The sequence below is a fragment of the Lactuca saligna genome, chromosome 4 (assembly GCF_052625555.1).
Source record: "Lactuca saligna cultivar CGN05327 chromosome 4, ASM5262555v1, whole genome shotgun sequence".
NCBI classification, from domain to species: domain Eukaryota; kingdom Viridiplantae; phylum Streptophyta; class Magnoliopsida; order Asterales; family Asteraceae; genus Lactuca; species Lactuca saligna.
The window spans coordinates 101,044,487-101,067,177 of record NC_136420.1 but is presented as its reverse complement, the minus strand read 5'-3'; the positions used below and the strand labels follow the sequence as shown (position 1 = coordinate 101,067,177).

At 35.9% G+C, this 22,691-nt stretch overlaps 2 long non-coding RNA genes across 9 annotated transcripts; both read left to right on the top strand.

Annotated features, from left to right (window-relative positions):
- Positions 1-2,301: 2,301 nt before the first annotated feature.
- Positions 2,302-4,596, top strand: LOC145038719 (uncharacterized). 2 transcript variants are annotated; one of them, XR_013679514.1, is made up of 6 exons: positions 2,302-2,446; positions 2,700-3,005; positions 3,087-3,146; positions 3,673-3,873; positions 4,167-4,268; positions 4,382-4,596. It is a non-coding gene; the product is annotated as an uncharacterized LOC145038719 (long non-coding RNA). The 2 variants fall into 2 exon arrangements; XR_013679513.1 differs by having other exon boundaries at positions 2,303-2,446; positions 4,167-4,264.
- Positions 4,597-4,866: 270 nt separating this feature from the next.
- Positions 4,867-9,048, top strand: LOC145042497 (uncharacterized). Of its 7 annotated transcripts, none has more exons than XR_013680673.1 (6): positions 4,867-5,970; positions 6,073-6,129; positions 6,243-6,858; positions 7,864-7,913; positions 8,026-8,076; positions 8,177-9,048. It is a non-coding gene; the product is annotated as an uncharacterized LOC145042497 (long non-coding RNA). The 7 variants fall into 7 exon arrangements; XR_013680672.1 differs by having other exon boundaries at positions 6,073-6,149; XR_013680670.1 differs by having other exon boundaries at positions 6,073-6,350; positions 6,727-6,858.
- The last annotated feature ends 13,643 nt before the right edge of the window (positions 9,049-22,691 follow it).

Genomic DNA, 22,691 nt, shown 5'->3' with positions numbered 1-22,691 from the left:
AAAGCATGTAACAGTGAGCTTTTTGACACATTCATCCTCTACAAATTTATTTTAACGAATTTTGTCTAAACTTTTAAAAAAATCTTCCCCATTTTCTAAACACATGCAATAATTTTTTTTAACGTTTTTATAAAGAAAAGCGACTTCTTCTTAAGTTTAATTAGAATCTAATCAATTGTAAATTATACATTCCCTATTATATATACGTAATGTTTTAAAGCATCTTCTACTTTGCAATCTGAATAATCATATTAGAAAACAATCAGATGATAATAAAATTATCAAATATTGATGATACTACCATCATCACATCAAGAATCGGGCATGTGGGTGAGTGAACTCTAGTTGTGCTTGAGTTGCGATCCACTTTGAATTCTGATCAAGTCGAACCTTACCAATTATCTTATGGAGATCGGGTTCTCACTATCGGTCCAAGTGGGAATTCTTCTAAGCTAAGAATGTCCCTTGTTCTCTTTCCCTTTCATCTTGATATCAACTCTTATTAGATATCATTCTATCCCCTTCTAACTATGGTTTTCTTCAAATACTCCTTATATGGAATCGGTCCTAAAAAACTTATCTTGACAACCCATGTAGGGGCCACAACACACACAAATTGAATGCAAACTTTCATCTATACCGTTGTATTTTATTTTGACAAAATTACAAAAACCATCAATTATGGTTTCTCACATAACTAAAATCAAAACATTTAAGAAAAATAGTAGATTTGGTCCATTTCGTTTAGTTTGGTCGAGGATTTAGTAAAATAATAATAATAACAATAATAATAATAATAATATTATTATATATATATATATATATATATATATATATATATATATATATATATATATATATATATATATATATATATATATATATGTTAAGATTGTGAAGAATTGTAACAATAACAACCATGTTTTTGTCAATTTCAGCCCTTAATCTTTTGGTTTTTTGTTATTAGATTTGGCCTACTTCTTTTGTTAAAATACAATTTGCCCCTGCAACCCCTATATGTTGTCACTTTATTTCTTCTTGTCTTTTTATTTCCTTCTTTTTTAGGGGTCTTTTAGTCATTTTTTAAATTGGAGATGCAGACGTAACTTCTATCTGTACTTCCCGCCCGTGTAATCCAATCCGATTAGGATCTGTGTCAATGTTTTTTTTGGCTCTGTTTCCCACCTCTTATTTTACCTTTCTCCACACTGCCGCTCCAATCAATCCTTCCAGTTTCAAAAGAAGCGATCGTCTCTCTCTCCGTCACTGACACCCCAGTTTGCTTTCTAAGGGCATTCGTCTTGGTAGTTGGTCCTTCTCCACCGTCTTATCTCCCCTTTGAGATATCCATCACCGCCAACTGAAATTTGTTCTCGCTTTTGTCACGTTTTCCAGAAAAGTCGTCCACTAGCATCATGTATCAATTCAATCGTGATGCACCTAATACTGTTATTTCGAGTTCCAGTTCTACGATTCCCTACTTTTCATTGACCCTAGACGGTCCAGGTAAAAGGATGAGCCCTATTTTCGTTTATTACTATTATCTGACCATTTCTTCGTATGTTTTCTTCCTCTGTTTGTAGGCTTTGCTACTTCTTATGTCTTCCCATTATTTGGGGGTTTCCTTTGTTTTTGGTTGAGGTAACTGTTGGTGTTTCATGATTAATTTTAACTGTATTCACCATATTCAGATTTAAACCAAATGGATGAAAATGGATAGAAGAACCATAATATTTGCTTGCTTCCATATACTGATGCACTTTTGAATGCTATTTGTTATACAACTTTTCTTTTCTACACCGTTTATTTGCCTTAGTAATGCAAGTCGGTATACCCTTCATGAGGATTGAAGGCCCTGTCGATGTAAGTTTTATTTTATGGCTTGAAGGGTATTTTTGGAAACATTTAGAACAAAAAAATCGAATCTTTGAAATTTTTATTTGTATTGTTCCTATTTCTGGTGGTTCAACTCTTGGAAACCCCTTTTGTGTATTTGTGTTTGACTAAGGTGCGTTCGGTTAAATGTTTTATCTACTTTAAACTGACCCACAAAGGTTTTTAGGAAGAAGAGATGTTGAATTTAGTAGTAAGTTTTTAGAAAGGTATTTGAACTCTGACTTTTATACTTTTGTATTTATATTGCAGTTTTCAGTTTCCATTATAAATGGTTTAAAGATTGACCAATTTATGCATGTTTTTATGGTAATAAATGGGTGAAATTTCCTATTCTTGCTTTAATTTATGGATTTGGGGTTTGTTCAATTTCGTTTTTAAATTGATTCCATATGATCCTAATAAAATGTATAATCATTTCATGATTTTCATGTTCTTGCAGTTTTCACAAGATTGATGTCGAAGGCTTGAACAATGTTGTAAATGATGATAGTGGGACCGTTGGAAGACCATAACATACCAACTAATTTATGTTCATCAGATTGTTAATCAGGTTGAACTTTTTGACTTTTATTATCATCCTATTTGAGATCAATTTGCAATTACTTTGTAGTGTAAAGATAAGCATATTCAATCTCATTTTGCGACAGTAAGCATGATGGAAATTCAACATGTTAGCCGGATTTTTTTTTAAATACAATGGCGTTATAGGAAGAACTAGAAGTAGGATGCTATACTAAACAAAATATTGAAAGTACATTGCTATTTCCTGTGTTCTACATTGAATTTGTCGGCTTCTTTTGCAGATTTCTTTAACCACGCTCAGTTGCGGTAACTGGAAGTACAAATTGTCGCATATGGAAATGAAAATAGTAAGAAAAAAACTTTCATCCCGGTGTATCCTGTTATTATGATGGAAGACAACTTAGAGGTTTAAAGATTGTGATTGTGGTAAACGTACACCGATTTATGGGCTTTGTTCCGGTTAAAGCATGTTGTTGTTTTCATGTATGTAACATCAACAACATAGTTTACAAACGAATACCTTGCAACCCCCGCAACGCGAACATCCTCTGGCCTGGTGAAGCATTGAGAGATAGAAGAGACAAAGGGTATTTATGACTTTTAATGTAATCATCTCAAGTTTGTAGTACTTTTTTTCTCGATGCCTAATACTTTTTCTTCAAATGCAGTGTTTTGAACACTTAATGGACACCGACCCTACTGCACTGCCTTGGAATTCCATCTTTTTGGTGAGTTTCTTGCATCAGGTTCCATCAAGTATCTTGTACTTTGTAGCAAATTGAAGGAAGACCTCAATTAAATACAATATATTCCCAACATTCTATAAAATCACATTTTTATGTTTTTCGTATTCTCTCTCTTCCATGTTTGGCTCATAAGCTTCTACAAATACTAGGAAATCAAACAACAAGTTTACTTGGGTAATACACATAAATCCTTTCTTACAGATCATTCATCAATTTATGGACATATAATTTTACAGTCAATGTGTAGAATTGGTGGTGTGTGTAAGACATATTTCTTTGATTTTACTTTTTTATTTTGGGTGAATTTTCATTTATGTTTCATTTCCATCCATTCAAGGTTTAATAAACGTTTTACAAGTCTTCCATTAAAGGGTTGGCCCCTGTAAGTTATCATGCCTTTTTCTTTCTTGAATTTATGTTATTATTTAGTTTGAAGGGTCAATTTGATAATTGGTATCAACATGGTTTTCAGGGAATTGACATTTTATGCCCCGCTATGGGTTTGCAGGTATGAAGGTCCAATATGCAAAACCAAAATCAATTTTATTTGGCATCACAGCAGCAACAGGTCTTAGGAGCTTGACAAAATTATGGGGTTGTTGGATTACCTAGAGGCAGTCAAAGTATGAAAGATGGTCCACCCACAAGAAATGATGGGTTTGTATGCTCCCGGGATTTCGTTGGTTAAAGAAACAATCACCTGCTTCGTGTGAGTTTTCTTTTGTGCTTTCTTTTGTAATTTTTAATGTTTAAAGGCATTGTTTTTTATTTGTTTTTTTGAAATTCGTCAGCAAATTGACTGATAAATCATTGTGGAAAGTTCAATTGATATGAAAAATAGATCGACTGATGCTGCAGTTGGACGTCTTGCAAACTACTGTTGAGGAATTAAAACAATGAAGCTATTTAAGAATGTATTTTTTATTTTAATTGTGTAAATATATGAAATAAACCTAATGTGAGGTTTTTTTTTTTTTTTTTTTTTTTTTTTTTTTTTTGCAGATTACAGAAGACCCTTTAATCCTCTTTCACCTCTGTCGCATGTTGCCTACACCACCAAAGCTACCTCCGTTTGTTTTTTATGCGGTGACGTCTCTGAAGTAGGTGATAGAGACGTTTGGGAATTCGAGATTTTTTTTCTTGACGGATTCTTATTGAAGACTCAATTTCCTCTGTTTCTTTATCTACTCTGTATGTTGACTATCTATTTTATTCAGGTATCATCTTTATTATGGGAATTATGAGCTTGGTCCACGACAGGAGGTGCTCATGTAGTATGCAAAGCACGCGGTAAATGTCAGTAGCTATTTGGTTCCGTTTTGAAGTTTTGGATAAATGAGCAGACACAGCCGAGATTTTTGATTCCTCTGATTTTGGTTTGTAAACTGTTCGACTAATTGCTCCAAAGAATAATCATATTTTCATTTTTCAATCTATTGAGTTTGTTTGATGTTTATTTACAAAATTTGAATATGAAAATCTCTATCTTCATTTGCGTTTTATTTTTCTGGCATGGTCAACTCTACATGACACCGTATCATCAGCAACTGAAAAAGACGATGAACTGCCAAAAATGCCTGCTTCACAATATTGTAAAAGATTTCAGTTCATTGGAGCACATCTGGTCCCTCTGCCCCCCCCCCCCCCGGCGAAGTGGGGGTTACCAATCTAGTTATATATTAAAGTTATGAAGAAAAGAAACAGTAAAGTTCCTAATATGTTGGCAAAAATGGCCCCTGTTTATGTGTTTGGTTGCAATTTTGAGTTCATGGGCATTTTATGGACTTATCAACATTCTCAGAGGTTTCTCGATTTTCTCCACCGCCTTACCTTCCTTCTCTAATAATATCTCTTTCTTTCTCTTTCTCTTGTTTTCTGCATGGTTCCATCCATTGCCCTAGACAGCGTCATACTGCCGTACGTAATTGATTCTTCCAGTTTCCTCCTACCACTATTCCTTATCCAAACCATCTGTTCTTTTTCCTCTTTCCTCGGATAACAAACCTTCCGTTCTTTTTCCTCTTTTCTTGGATAATGTTCATCACCACATCCATCAAACAAGAATCAGTGCTCCACCAAATTGAGTTTAAAGAGATGAATAAATCGTTCAATTTTGGGGTTTTATTGAAGCATATGGGATGTAGATATCCGCTCTCCACCGTGTGCCGTCGGCCCCCATGTGAAACCTTTGACCGGTGACCTTCGCACCCTACAGTTACAGGTTCTTCCTTCCACCTACCTTCGCACCCTACGACTACAGGTTCGTTTTTCTTCAGCTTTTTTCTATTTTCGTTTCACGATGTCTCACCTCCCCCTTCTACATAGTTGTTGCTCGATCGAGTTGTTCCGACAGCGTAGATGTTTCCACTCTACCACACCACTGACTTCATGTTTGTTCTTTGCTTCCATATGTTTCGTTCATTCACCACTTTCCTCATGAATTTATACATCTAAACCGTTCATACAGTGCAATCGATCATTTGGTAAGGTTTCGATTTTTCGATTTTCACCATCCTTCTCGACTTCTTCTTTTCTTTCTCTTTTTTCTATAGTTTGATTGATTAGTGTTTTGAATGATACAAAATCGAGTATATGAGATTTGATTGTAGCTCTTAGGATGCACAACAATTGCTCGATAAAATGCTTAAAGCAAGTTTTTCAATTTTTTTATCAAATGATAACAACCATAGGCATAGGGACGGGATTTTTAGGGAGTGATGCAGAAGGTTAAAGATCGGCAACTTTCAACATCTACAAAACCAACAACAATTGTAATTGCACCCGAAGTGTTAGTTAAAATGCACAGGTTAGTTATTATTTTCATTCTATGTCCCAGCCAAAACATATGTTGAACTCTGTACAAAAAACTTCATTTAACCACTTGAAGATTTGATTCCTTTTCTTGTAGGCTCTTGGATCCAACCAACCTTACAAATCTTTTCCTTGTCACCAAGTTCCTTGGATTGTTAGCTACTGGAACTACATGTTATTTTCTCAATGATTTGCAGTGTAAAATCAAATATTTTTGTGTAAGGAAAGAATAATAACTAATAAATAATGTTTTGTACATATTTTCAGTTGATGCAAAGACATTGGTTCCATAGCCAAGAAATAAAGCAGCTGAGTTTCGTTGTACCTTCCCCTTCTTGCCAAAGTTGTCGACATCAATCGGTCGAATGCTCAAAGGTAACGTTTTGCTTTGAGGCAATGAGTAGGTCGATTGGTGGAGACGATGTCATATTTGACCTTAACTGCTTTGCTTGTTTGTTTGATTCAATCTCTTCTTCTAAAGATGGATCCATTTCTTCTTTTTCTTTGTTGTCTCTGTAAAGATGGATCCATTTCTTCAAGTTAGGGTTTTCGTGGGTTGTTAATTGGTTTTGGGATTATTATCATTAGTTATATGTAGTTGTATTTAGAAAAAATGTTTTTCATCTATATAAATAATAGTTTGTATTACAACTGGAGTACTAATAGCAAAGGAGATATCATGAATGATACCGTTGTTTTGTCTCAAGAATTGAAAATATGTGGATATGCTTTTGATTCAGATTCGTTTTAGGGAAATCTATAAGGTGTATATGGAGGTTAGTTGATGTTAAAGAGAACTGAGATCCTTCATGTAAAGTAAGATCACTGAGTAGGAAATAAAAGCATTCGAGACTGGAACCATCATACGATGGTGGTCAAGCAGGTAACTCTATATCTTCACTACCAGTAAGTTTTTAAGTTGCATTATTTGTTTTCTTCTAGAGGTGACTGTTTTTGGTGGATATATAATTATTTGATGTACAAAAATGACTGTTATAATTGAAAATGATGGACTTTATGGAGACTTTCATAAGAAGTTAACGACTATTGTCATGTTACATGTGTGGTTAATGTGGTGATTTGATCATTTGTTGTGATGGTCGCCTACCCACCTTTTACCACAGCTATTTACGCTTAAAGGTAGTTCATTGTTACAAATGTGATGCTTAAATCGTTGGATAAATTTCTATTTTTTTTTCAAATGGTTCCCCAAGGTGATTGTCATTGTCTAAATTGCTTTTGTAAATAACCAAGACAAATTCCGATGAAGCTAGAAAATTTTGATTAATTAGAGGGAGGTCACTTTATGGAACAAAACATGCAATATTATTTAGGAAGTGGGACAACATGTATTGCACAGATGTAGGGGACAAGCAAGGCAACAAATATGACTCATGAATATCTATCATTGGAAAGGTCATGCCACCTGTAAATGTAATCTTACATGATACACTTTAATTTTTGCTAGCACGTGGTAGAAGTCAACATGATAGATTAAATGAAAAAAGAATGCAATATGGTTATAATATATTGATAACTTACCTTTTAATTTTTGGTCTACATATAAGAAATGCCAATGTGATTTCATTTTTCTGTTTATTATAGGAAATAAACCTTATATGCCAGCCGGTCAGCTCATTTCTTTTCTTTTTAATTTCAAAGATTTATTATTATTAACATTTTTTTGCCTTCCTTGTATGAATTTATAGATTATAAGTCAAAATGAAGGTCAAGATCAAGTTCAAAATTCAACTGTTAATACTCCTACTGTGAAAACTCTTACAAAAAAAAGTTTCATTAATTAAGTATATTGAAAATTAAGGCAAATTGCAATAATAATGTATTTTACCCTTTTTATCACAAATTTGTTCATCTTCACTTTCACTAGATTCTCTGTTGGATTATGATGATAATGATATTGAAGAATGACCATTCGAGGTGAGTGGCTTTATACAATTGTTATTATTATTATTTTTTATGATTATCGCATCAAATTCTTTATACATAAACTAAAATAGTTATTTCATTACACTCTTGATTTGTATTGCAGTTGTATTTATTTGCTAAAACATCAAATGTTTCAATATCAAATGGGTTCAAGGTTTTTAGCATTTGTCTACATTGGTTAAAATCAATGATGGTTAATGGTGCACTAATTTTTATCCTCATTTTCTTATTTATTTTATTGTTTTGTATTGTAGAACTTATGGATCATATTTGTGGCTAAAAAAAACAAAAAACAGACGGTTGGAAGAAATTTCCGAGAATGAACAATTAAAAACATCAAAGCGTTTGAAGACTGATGATTTCTCATTTGGAAATGGTGTGGAATCCAGAGCATTAGGTGAACAATAGATGTAATTGCACTTTCATCTTTTTGAAGAAAATCCCAAATATATCATTGCACTTACATTGTTTTTTTAAAATCTACTAACTATATCACAATTTATTTATTTATTTATTTTTTTTTTTTTGAAAATCTCTTAGTGTAGAATTTCACTCTCATTTTGTTATAAAAAATAGGTAATTATATCATTGCAATTCTATTTTCTAAAAACCACCGAAAGATAGCGTTATACTTCCATATTTAGAAAAATCTATCAAATAATAGCAACATCATCTATCTATAAATCATTTTTCATTGTTATGGTTGGGCGAAGATTAGAAAGTATTACATTTTGATAAAAAAAAAATTTGAAAGTCCAATGTTATAATTTATTGGGTATGAAGGTCATTCTCATTGTATCTGACCAATCCATGAGTTAAATTATGCTTTTTCAACCAAAAGATAAGAATATTCAATGCGATCTAAATCGTACAAAATCGCTCTAGGCATCGATTTATGTGGCGTTTCAGGAAAGATGGCACTGGAGAAATCACAATTATAGATCCTAAGTTCATTGAGTGGTTAAATAAAAAAAAATGGTGAATGAACTTTATCGGTGACTTTTGTTTGTTGTTTCAGATCATTAGTATAAATCCATCGATGCCTATAGCATCAATTTACAACTGTTTTCATGGCTTTATAGCATAGCTTCTATTTTTATGTAAAGAAATGTAAGTATATTGTTATTATGAGAAAAGTATTGTAAGGATGTTGCATTTATGTTTATAGAAATGTAACTACATTGTTATTATAGGTAAAGAAATGCAAAAAAATCTGACCTTTGCAACGCACGGGATACTTTACTAGTTCTTATTATTATTATTATTATTATTATTATTATTATTATTATTATTTTGCCTTTTACATTTAATTTCCATATTTTCTATCGTTTTTTTAAAGTTAGAAAAATAATTTATTCCCATCCATTGTACCCCTGGCCCCTACTGCATCTTTTTCATATTCCCCCCCCCCCCCCCCCCCCCCCCCACCATATTCACCACTACGATACTCTCTAGCGGTAAACAACATCACAAACAACCATCACCGATTTCCATCACTATTGCTACATAGCAAGCCTACAAATGTATTTTCATGGAAAAATTCAAACGTAGATGAAAGCAAAGGGTTGGAGATGAAATTAAACCTAGAAATCAGACCCTGAAATATGTTTCCCAATTCCATTGTCAAAGCCAATTAAGATCTGCAACAAACACTTATCACTAAACTAAAGCCAAAAATAGAACAACAATGATTTTTTTTTAATTAACCCAAAAATATCACTAAACAATATGTTTCATGTAACAATGGATAACCTCCTATAACGTCCCAAAATAGTGACAAAGTTTTGATTTTCAAATTCATCAATCAGATACATCAAATGTATCGAAAACATCAAAGATACAAACTAACCAAAACATCATTGTAAAAAAATCATAACTGCAGAAACATAAGACGGGGGAATGTTGTGCCATCACGTTGGGCCCTTTTTTCTTTCGTATCGGAAGTACCTGAAACCAAAAATATAATAGTAATCATAAAGCTTAGTGAGCTTCCCCAAAATATCACACACAACATACACATAAATATAACAACATGTGGCTGTGTCGGGTCCGTATCAACCCCCGGTAACAGACAGTAGTTATGTCGGGTCCGTATCAACCCCAAGTCCATAATGACTCCGAGCCCAGTTTGGCTCCATGCATATATTATACAATCATCTCATTAATAGTCAAATAGTCACATACATCCTATACATATGAATCTGTGGGTAGGTATTGGTGTCTTCGACCCATTAGTGTGATGAGAAGACTCACCTCATAGAAAAATGATATACTACTATTGCTCTCACTGACAGAGTATTGTTGCTACGCACTAGTTAATCAGTCAAACCAAATAAACCTTGAGCTCTTCCTCCAAAATAGGTGTTTGACCAGAAGTTAACTCAAGTCAATGTTCAATGCTCAAAGTCAACGGTCAACATTGACTTTAGTCAACTGCGACGCCAGAGCCACCTATGGCCCCACCATAGTCCTCCAGTAACAATCAATCGTGATTTTCCATGTTGCCATGTCATGGTGACCTGAGCCATGTTGTGGGTATTGGGTTTTCAGTAGCTTAATGGATTAAGTTGTTTTCTTTGATCCCAAAGGCTCCAAATTTTAGATCTAGTCTGAAACAAGGTCTAGAAGGATAAGATTTTTGACTTTACCCAATAAGACCATCCACAAGGTCAAAATCTCAAGCCCTAGATTCAACGTAGCTAAATATGACATGGATTTCCCAATGAAACACTTATTCCAAAAACAAATCCATAGCTCATTTACTCCATAGCAGATTCCAATACCTAATCCAACATAAAAGTTGATGTTTTATAGACATGCATGTGCAATGCATGTCTTGAAGCCATAATGAGCCAAAAAGAGGGTTTTCCATGGAAATATCGTGCATGGCTCAAAACCCATCAAGAAACCAGATTCAAACCAATAATCCTACCCAAGAGTCCCATAGATTCATAAATTTGCAAGCTTTATCAGATCCCATCATTCCATATCACAAAATATGAAGATTAAGGGACAAAACATAAGATACATCAATCTGTTTTAATAAAAATTGAGTGTTGGATACTTACAAAGGTCTAAAAGATTGCTAACACCAAGGATAAGGACTAGCTTGTTGAGTCTTAGCTCACTTCTTCTTCTTTCTTCCATCTAAGGTTTCAAGAACACCAAAAAAGACTCAAAATGAGAGAGAGAGAGAGAGAGAGAGGGATTTAGGGTTTCATAGGTCCAATGGAGGCTGAGGGTGTGCAGATCCTAGCCTCCTCATTCCTTTAAATAGGGAGCAAAACCAAAATATAAGGGTTTTTCATTTGCCACTTGCCATGACGTGGTCTATACTGCCACGCCGTTGCGGCTTAAATGAACTATTTAGGTTAACCTTTACTTGCCACGTCGTGGTGTCTTCCCACCATATTGTGGAGACCCTATAAAATGGCATATTTGCAAAATACAAAGTACCTCATGATCCGGATGTTACCACTCTCCCCCACTAGAATCAGGATTCATCCTAGAGGTCTGTCTCTGCAAATAACTCAGGGTAATCCTCTCTCATCTCGTCCTATGGCTACCATGTCCATTAAGAACACTTTGGTGTTGCCATTGCACCTTCACCAGTTTCACCTCTTTATTGCGTAAAGAATTAATATTTCTATTGATAATCGTAATCGGTATCTCTATATAATTCAGGAACTAATCGACCCAAATGTCATCCAAAGGAATCACCATAGAATCATTAGCTAAACACTTCTGTAACTAGGAGACATGGAAATAGTTATGTATCTGATTGAGCTCATGAGGCAACTCGAAACTGTATGCAACCTTCCCCCATTTTCCGAAACCGAATGACACCCTTCTAAGGTGACACCTTCAACAGTACCAAATCCCCCACTGGAACTTGATATCTGAACGACGTCAGTCGACATAACTCTTTTGTCAACTTTGCGCGACCTGCAACCAGTCACACCTGATGTATCATCTCATTAGTCTTGAGCACTAAATCAGTACCCCCTCCCCCTATTACCCGATGCACATACGTCCTGAGCATGTCTTCGATTGTATAAACGGGTTGCTCACTCTGTGTCGAACCACCACCTCCTGAATGTAAATGTCGGCCAGTTTCGCAGTTGATATACTCTGAGCAACCAGAATGCGCTCTTGGTTAATATATCGACAATAACCAAGATAGAATCAACCCCACGTGCCATCCTCGACAACTTTGTGATGAAATCCATATTGATCTCTTCTGATTTCCACATGGGAATGGGTAACGGTTGTGTAATCATGGACGTACTTAATTTCTTCAATTATAGCTTTTAGGAAGAGGGTCACGACGTGAGACATGGTGGTGATGTCGTGAGTCACCATTGACTAGTTGACCAGTATTTTTGAAGTCTCACGACGTAAGACTTTGGATTCTCCCAATGTGAGAACAACCTGACGACCAAAACCCTAATATTTTGGGTACTTAATGGAATGAGAGGGCTAAGGTTGTCCATCCTTAGCCTCCCTCACTTTATTGCCTCTCAAAAACCCTAATCTCGACCTTCTTGAGGTCCTTAGCTATTGTTGGTCACACTAAAGCACTTATTTGGCGGTTTTTGACTCATTAAAGAAGAAGAAGACTTTATGGAGCTTTCTCATAGGAATTCAGCTTCTACCTCACCTCGTTGTAGAGCTTTTTGACTTTTGTAAGTCATAAAGCTCTAGCCTTTTTACCTCTTGCATCCTAGATCTAGGTTTTAAGATCTCTGATGCATGGTTAAGTGGGATAACATGCATGGGATCCATAAAGTTGTCAACTTTATAGATCATTGAGGCACCTTCTGTATTATAAGCTTTTGGTCTGAGTTTAGAGTAGTTTTAGACTCCAAGCATAAGTCTTGATCTTATTTTCCCTCTTTTGACCTAGTGAGTGTTTGATTCATGCATTAGACATGTATGACTAAAAAGCTACAATTTTTATCGTCCCTTGGGTGAAGTAGGACACTCTAGAAAGACCTAAGTGGTGGCTGAAAGGAATAAGAGATTAATGCTTAAAGTTGGCCAAGACAGCATTCACAGTGTGAGGAATGAGCCTGTCACGTTGTGAGAGTGCATGTCATCCCAGCTGTTTTGTCCGGATTAGATCACAACATGACGAGGGTGGCCATGATGTAACAATGATTGGAATAGAGATTGGTCAAGTTGCCCGCTGAGTTGGGGTCGGGTCGAGATAATACTCACGACGTGACCATGAGCTGGTCACGACGTGAGGGTTAGCTGTTGGAGCTTGGACCATTAACTTTAGGCCATGTTGGAGCTTTTGGGCCTATGTTGGGCCTTAAGGTTCTCTAGTTTGGGATTTAGCCATTATTGGGACTTATAATATTGGTATTAACCTTAGAAAGTAACTAGGGTTGATATTGATTGTGATCAGCATGAGGAGCCGCTGTGCAGTAGAATTTGGTGCGATATTTGCTACCTTCTGATTAAAGTGAGTCTCCTCACTATACCCCATGGGTTAGAGGCACCAATGTTAGCCAGTTAGATTATGGTATAGTATGCTAGTTGTATTTGTAAGGCTCGCATGTTTTGTATGTGTTTGTATGTATACTGGGTGGGGCCTGATGGGTGTGTTGGGCGGGGCCCATCACATGTCACTGACTTATCTATTCCAGGCGGGGCCCGATGGCTAACATGTAAAGCCATTATATGTTATGTAGGGTGCTATTTGTCTATGTGAATCTTGCATGTGATGTCTAGGTTTGTATGTAAGCCACGCAGGGCTCGATGCCAGACGAAGCCTGATGAATGTATCGGGCATGACCTGATGCTGAGCGGGCCTGAAGTATTCGTGTATGCATGATAGGTGTGGTATGGGGTATTGTAAAAACCCAAAAATTCAAAGAAAAATTTTCACTTTTAATTAATAAAACATAAATGCATAAACCATGAAATTCCCACATAATTGTTTTCAAATCAATGATTCATTACAACTTATTCAAAACATTAGAGTGTCCTTAGTTCCTAACAGTGAAAGAGAGAGATAGAGTGCACGCCACGCCATCACGCCTTGCCTTTTCCCTTGGGCTCAGATGTACCTGAAACAAACAACAACCTGTAAGTGAAATGCTTAGTGTGTTCCCCGGAGCATACCACACACTACACATACACAAATCCTATTATCTAATTAAAGCTACACACATATCACATAAACCATGCATACATAAAACCTATAGTAGTGCCATGGGCTACCCCACATGGTCTTTACCTAGGACTGCCATGGGCTATCCCACATGGTCTTACATCCAATGTTATGGGCTACCCCACATGGTCTTTACATAGGATGGCCATGGGCTATCCCACATGGTCTTACATCCAATACCATGGGCTCCCCTCGGGGTCTTCATGCAAAACACATAATAACATATTATATAAAAGCATATAATGGCTAACATATATACCATAAACACATAATGGGCTAGCCTTGGTGCCTTAGATCCATGGGTATGGTGAAGAGACTCACCTTTGTCTGCTGAAATACAATAGATGCTCTTCTAACAGTCCAAAACTTCCCAAGATGAATGATAATATTAATCAATGTTAGAACTTTGATTAACCAAGGGAACCCAGCTCCCCAACCCCTCTATAAGGCCCAAATATCCATCCTTTGCTAATTTCCCAAAGCCCAAGTCCAAAATCCTTAATGGGCTTCTTGGCCCAATAAGGTCGAACACTAATTCCATGGCCCGCAACAACTATAAAGCTCATAATTCCCAGATTATACCAGGCCCAATAATCAAATGAGACCCAAATAGCTTAAGGGCCCAAAACACGTTCGGCCCATCTGCATTGCGTATGTTCGACGTACCATTTTGGTATGCGCCGCGTACTGGGACATGGGACTACGCACTGCGTACACTGAGTTACGCCCAGCGTACCCTCAGTTTAAGTACATTCCCCATTAAGTGCTTAATACTCGAGTCCTTTACATCCAAAAGCCATATCTAAATCTATAAAGATGTCCTAGGGCATAAAGTTGGAAACTTTATGCCTTTGCATGACTTAAACACCACCAAATTCTCCATTAAGACCTTTCCAAGGTCTTTAACCCACGCATGAGGCCAAAGATCTTATCAAGCTTCCATTTTTATGGTGCTAAAGGACCAAAGGACCTCAGATCTGCATATCTTTTCTCCTGGAGTTGCTTAGCTCACAAAGGAGGTACACAATCATCCAAAAGGGGACCAAACAAGAAATCCTAGATAGATCTAGAGATTAAGATGGAAATATGCAAGCTTTATACCTCCAGAAGCTTTGCAATATGACTAAGATTCAGGATCTTGAAGCACCAAATCGTTCCAAGCTTGTAAAACCACCTTTTCTTCTTGGAATGGACACTAAAAGAGTCACAAAGCACTTCGCTAAGCTCAAAATGGTCTCACACATGATCTTTGGAGTATATGGGCATTCTAAGGTAGTGGAGTTTCTCTAGGGCTAAGTCCACGGGACTTAAGGTTTCTTAAATAGGTCTCATGACCGACAATTAGGGTTTTCACTCTCTAACGCGTACGCCTGGCATACCCTCGCGTACGCCCAGCGTACGTGAGGCTCCTCCATGATCAATCATGTAGAGTACGCTAAGCGTACTCATAGGTACGCCCAGTGTACTCGAGGGACCAAATATGCTCATAGTAAAATTTTGAGGGTTTCAAGACATACCGGGTTTTTGGGTGTTACAGGTATTTTGGGAAACTCACTAAGATTTGTGATTACGGTTTTATGGTTATTATTTCAGGAACTTTCAGTTCGAAAAGAAAGGGCCCGACTTGATCGCATTGCGTCCACCCATGTTTCCACAACTTATTGATTTTGGGATTGTACTTTGAGAACTCTTTTTATTTTGATATAGTTTTGAATGACTGGAAGGGGAAATTGGTGTTTTTGGTTAATTTAAAAATGAATTTTTTACATTATAATTTTTTTGGGTCATTATAGGTTGCACCTTGCTATGGGGTCTCTAGTATTCAGCCTTGATCTTCCAGTAAGTCAAGCACCTCTCCAAAAACCAAGTTATCTCTCTCTTCATACAGGGTCACCAATAGCTCACCTATAGATCTCAATACATCTTTGTAGCTCCTAGATGGTTCAAAAACTTTGACTTATGAGCCTTTTCCAACAATGTCTATCTCACCCCACCAATAGTCGGAACCCAAATCCTCCCACGATGCGTCAACAAGGCCTAACTATCCTTAAAAAAAACATTGGGATTTTCCCCCTTATTCAGTCTGCCTTCCAATTTCCCTCTTCAAACCTTCCATCTAAGCCTCTCTAATCAAATCTAAAAGTAGAGTAACAATAAGCATTATCAGGCATATGTCCCCAAGAGATTCACTCATCGCCTTGCAACTTAAGGCATCGGCCACAACATTAGGATTTCCAAGGAGGTACAAGATTCCACAATCATAATCCTTTACCACATCCAACCGTCTTTTCTGCCTCATATTCAAATTCAGCTGAGCTATCAGGTATGTTAGGATCTTATGATCAATGAAGATAGTACTCTTAGCTCCATACAAATAGTGCCTCGAAATTTTGAAAGCAAAAACTACAGATCCCAAACTCCAAATCATACATAGGGTAGTTCGCCTCATGTTGCTTTAGCTGTCTCGAAGCATAAACAATCACATGTCCCATCTACACGAGGACAACTCCCAATACCGAGATAGATGCATCACAATAAACAACAAAATCATCCATGCCCTTGGGAAGAGTAAGATTTCGGGCCTCACACAATATCTGTCCCAAGGTGAGGTAACTAGGTTCACAAACTAATATGAAACATACACTATTACTTGTTTTGAGTTTGCATTCCACATGAACATAGCCCAATTTTACTTGAACATTTTTAATTGAATTCATCTCAAAGATATTTGGTGAACATTCATCATAAAAAAAGTTGCATTCTCGTCTCTTACACGTGGATTTAGATCTATGAGCAACCTTTTAGCAAAATAAGGATACCAAGCAGCTAGAACCTTAGAATTATATGAAACAATGTTTCAAAACAGTACAATAATACGTGTAGGAAAAGTCAACCTTATGAAAGGGAAAATCCATACATGCATCTCTCATATTGAATACAATCCACTTGCAACAAAATTTTTCTTTGGGAAAGTGGTGAAGCCTCAAACAAACCTTCATAATAGATGATTCATAGGTTTTTAGGAATTTCAATCAGATTGTGCACACAGGGGTTTTGGCACTGAATTCTTCAGAAAAAAAGATATAATAACAATTATATTTGAACATAGGCCTTACTTACCAATAACATATTAGAGCTTTAAAACCCTAATCTTGAAGAAATTATGAGAACTATTTGAAATACGCTTCTGCTTTAGTCTTGATTTCTGCTACAAAGGCAAAATGAGGTGTTGTTGCATGTGGAAGATAGTGTTGAGGAAGAGAGACAAATGGGTTTATTCAAAAAGCGTGTTATTTTTTGTTGAAGAGATGGTGGGGGAATTCGGTATACCCTAGATATAAATAACAACAATAAACGGTTGAATAAGAACCAGTGGTGTTTGGTAGGTTCGATCTCCGGTTTGGTTGATGGATGGGATGCTGACGATAGAGTAGGAGGTGGTGTTGGTTGTGGATGGTTTTGTATAGAGTTAGAGAGAAGAAGAGGGAAAGGATGGGGTATTTAGATCATTGCAGTATCCGATGATGTCAGGTGAGCCTGAGGATGCTGACGAAGAGAGTTTACCTAAGGTTGTCGAAGGAGAAGTCAGCACGTCGATGCAAAGTGAGGTACTGAGATCGTCGGTTGTTACATAGGCCAAGGAGAAGTGAGAGCGTTTTTTTTTTTTGAAATAAGCCCTAGCAAGAATGGTCATGTGTTTTTGTGGAATGTATTACTGATATTTTAAGTTTGAGGCACGCGTTTGAAAAAAATTATAAGGCGACGTTCAAGATGACACCCATCTTTAAAATAAGTGCCCTCTGTGTTATTAATTTTTTTTTATTGAACACTAAATTTAGGGCACCCATAAATGCATGTCCTCTATCCTTCAAATTTTGGAAACCTAACATTATTTTTAGGACACACAAATAGAGTTTGGTGGTTGTTGTCAAATGCACGCTTTGTTGGTTATTCGAAGATTATTTGACCAATACTAGTTGATGAATTTTCCAAGTAAGAGACTATTGGAAATAGGTGTCCAGTGTCATAACTAATTGTTACAAGTTTGGGAATAATAACAAAGTCCTTTTAGGGTTTCCCTCAAGAGCTAAAATAGCTAGAAAAGGATTTAAAAGAGTGAGATAAATAGTTTATTAATTTATCGTAGCTTTATAAATTAATTAAATACTTGTTTAAATTAATTAGATTAATCAAGAAATTATTTAAAGGTACATGGACTGAGTATTAATTGTTCAAAAGTTGAGCAACTAAAATATTCTAAAACCAATTATAGGATGGACGGTTTTAAGAAGGGTTAGAAACCTTCTAGAAATTGTTCATAGGTGCTGATAAGGCAGGGATTTGAATTAGGATTAATCTAATTATTGAGTTAATTTGGATTTGCTTTCTATAAATAGATGCTTTGAGCCTTCATAATTTTTGTTTCATTCTCCTAGAATTCTCATAATTCAATTTTTGTTATCTTTTCTCTCATCTCTCCTTGATTTCTAGTGTTTCGACTTTTAGGTGTGATACTTTAGAGGCATTCTACTTTGGGTGGTAGACCTGCCAAAGAGCATCATAGTATTCAAGATCTACAAATGTTCTAGAAGAAAATCTAATTTTGCTAAAAGGTTAGTAATTTTATCCCTCTTGTAGCATTAATATTTTAGTTTTGAAAGTAGGTTGTTATAATAGTAAAACCTAGATCTAAGGTGCATGTACACTTAGGGTATTATTAATTTCTTTCGTTGTCTAATCTTAGTGTATAGATACATAGAAAACCGAACACATCTTGGGACTGCCATCATGTCTATTGTCTTTCTTAATGAATGAGTAAAAACTCCAAAAGAAAATAAACCAAGACAAAGGGCACATGGTCAAACAAGAATAAATGTTGAAGTCTGTAACACTTGTTCCTTGGTATGTGCCTTATGACCCTTGAGTATTTAATAATTTCATTTTGGTCCCTGAAGTAGTACGGGGGGCGTACCACTTGGTGCGCTCAGCATACTGGTTGAGAAGCTAGTATGCGGGGCGTGATGGGTTGGTGGCGAGATGGGACTTAGGTCACATATATTGGGCGTACGTAGACTTTAATGAAACCCTAATTGGGGGTGTTGCACCCTATTTAAGAATCCTTATCTCTGGGGCTTGCCTCTTTACCAGCACCCAAAGCCTCCAAAACCCTAAAACGAGTTGTAGCCTCATTTGTCAACCATTTGAGCCTTTGAAGAGAGCTTGGTGTTTATTTTGTTCATTGTGAAGGAGTTAGAAGATCTTGAAGTTGCTAAGCTAGGATAAGGAAGTCTTGGATCCAAAACCACTACCCATTTTGCAAGAAGTTTGAGGTATCAAGTTCTTATCTTGGTTGCTAGATGCTTAAATCTCTTTTTGGGTTAAATAGTTATGTTTTTAGCCATGGTTTGGATGGATGTTAGGATTAAAGCATCCCAAAGGCTTATTATTTCAGATCTAAGGTCTTCATGGGCTCCTTATGCATAAAGGTGCCAAGTTTATGGAGTTTATGATGGGTTTTGGTCATAAGACATCCTATGTGCTCATACAAACCCTAATGCTTGGATCTAGGTTTCTCTATTATACATGCTTTGAATCCAAGACTATAAACCCTAATTCTAGCATACAAGTAATCATATTAATGTGTAATTAGGTTTAAGATCATACCTTGATTGTTATGTAGCAATAACAATCACAAATCTCCTTGAATTGACTTTGGAAGGCTTAGAGTCACAAGTGTCACTCCTCTAATGGTTCACAAACACCATAAGTAAGAGGATGAAGAGGAGAGAGGATGGAGGCTGCCAAAAACGTGTGTAAACCCTTACAAGAACATTAGCCACATTTTTTAGCCTTAAGGGGTCTTTATATAGTTGGGCTATTAGGGTTATCTAACAAGGAAACCCTAATTTGGATGCTTAAGCCCTAACCAACCCATAGACTCCTTTAATTAAGCCCATGGACGATTTCCTTATGGGTTTCCCATTAGAATTCGTCCATCCCTTAATATAAGGCAATCCATGGCCCAAATTGCAATTATCCTATAATTACAATTCCAGTCCCTTAAGTTTAATTAATCTCTTTTAGTCACAAAACTAATTACCAATTAATTATTGACTAATATTAATTAAACAATATGATTTCTCCTTTAATATATTATTCTCATAATACATTAATAAATCATATTTAATCCTTACTCTCCATAAATCATCCTATCAAGTTGCTTTGGTGAAGGCAACCCAAAAGGACCATGCACCATCGGGTCAAGTACATACCAAAATAGTTATGGACTTAGACACTAATCCAACAGTCTCCCACTTGGATAAGTCTAACAACTATTCTGCGTATGACTTCAGATCCTGATCTACAATCGTAGCTTTCCAAAGCCGCTGTCAACTCTGATCATATCAGATATGCGTGTCCTTAGATAAGGGATCATATATTCCTCCATTCTAGATATTGTATGAGATATGATTTCTAATCATTCTCTTTGTACTTTATCTCGATTTCCGATTTATGACGACAGACTAATTGAACAAATCAAATTAGCCCTAGCCCGGCCGAGCATTTACGTATGTCATCACTAAACCATCGAGGGGCCCAAAGATATCGCTTTTATCCTACCTTGGAAAAAAAAGGATAAACTTTGATACAATGCTTGCTTGCACTTACTAACCAAATCACCCACAACAATATGTTTTATAACACCAAGTTACTGGTGCGTTTACATATTATCAATGTGCAACCAATTAGCAAGATACAACTCACACATCTCAGTTTCAAGAATATAAGATGTTATCGTCTCACTAATCACTCGAGATAGTGATCCAAGTGAGCGTGGGTTTAATCCAATGCTCAAATCATATTCATAAGCACTCATGAACGTTGCAGCAAACATTTGCTTATGTCTAATACTTTTCTAGACAATCCACACACCAATTCATGATAGTCTTCATTCATATCTACTTCCAACATATGAACGACTGTGGCCCGTTTGAATAATTCGATTATTCTTAATAAACTCAATTATTCTGGAAGTCAAAACATGCAAGGTGAAACACAAGAATAATACTAATCCCATATGGCCTCAACCCTTTGAGTATAAACAGAACACGTTTTATTTATCACCATATCGATTACTCATTATTTGTCGTTTCGGGTAATCAACTTCTTACTTGAATTATTACACTTGTCCCATGCTCCTAGCATGCACACAATGTTTACCTATGGTTCTTACTTTTGTGAAATAGACAAATTGAACACATTTCCAATCATTCTCATTTCACAACTCCAAATCCATTTTCTTAAGTGTAAGAATATCAAATTCTTGTTACTTATAGAATATACTAGATTCTAACACTTTATGCAACGATCCTTTTGTAATGTCACTGCACCAAAGTCTCAAAGACTATTGCCAATGATATTACAAATTCCTCTATCGGAGATTGTTACAGGACAATTCTTTAGATATGATGTCTCTCACTCAAAGTACATTCCTTTGAACATCCTTTTGCATAAAAGTTTCTAATCTAGACATAGATTTTCAATATTTACTTCCCAATATGGACACGCTTCCATATTTTCCATAAGACAACTAATTTCTTAATAGAATCTTATCTATTTGTAATGATGTCGATATTGTCCATCAAATATGGAAACATTTCCATAATTTCCAATACTATACTTCCAACTACTCACAAGCGACCAATCCTCGTCGAACTTTGGATTGTCCTTTGATAGTTGTTTAATTATTTTAGTCAAAACCAATTCTAGTCCCTTTTCCCTCTAAATGCACTAGACATTTGGAAAATTTTAGAATGGTCAAACATTAAATCATTTGCAATCGATCCTATACTTGAAGCGTATGGGACACGACGCACAATGTTTTATTTTCTATGTTCTCAAAATTCGAATTGTGAAGAGGAATGCCGTAATCATAATCGAAATTTTAAGAACACACTATGTACCTTTGACTAAATTTATTAACATTCCACAACCTAATCCTTTAGATTTGAAATGAAGCATAATATTCTCTCCCTTAATTATAGCAAAACAACTTTTCAACTCTTACAACTTTGCAAAGTATGACTCTTGTTTTCTATAATTAATATTGCCAACTATGCAATACGTGCCTTAATAATCATACAATCATAACATTTATGCTCCCACTATCATGATGATTATTATAAAACATAACACTTATGCTCCCACTAGCTTCGACATGTATTCATAAACATCTTAACTTTCAGAAAAGCAATACCTATTGAATTTCTTAAGTCCATGTTTCTAATACTTAGTGCTTTGATAATCTTTTATCAAGGCTTCTTGAACTTATACACCTTTGCCTTAGATAGTTCATATGTGTGTCTTAACAATTAATACTAATTGCCAAACCTCACAATTCAAATTATGGAAAGGGATGCCGTAACCATGATCAAATTCGAGAATGCAATTTTACAATCACTATCTTCTTAAAATCTTTCTTAGTGAAAGCATTTTCTCACAATCATTTTCATGAAGGAGGAAATCTTATGACACTTAGATTTAAATGGTGTATTTGTTCCTATCCATGTGAATTTGTTAAAACAAAT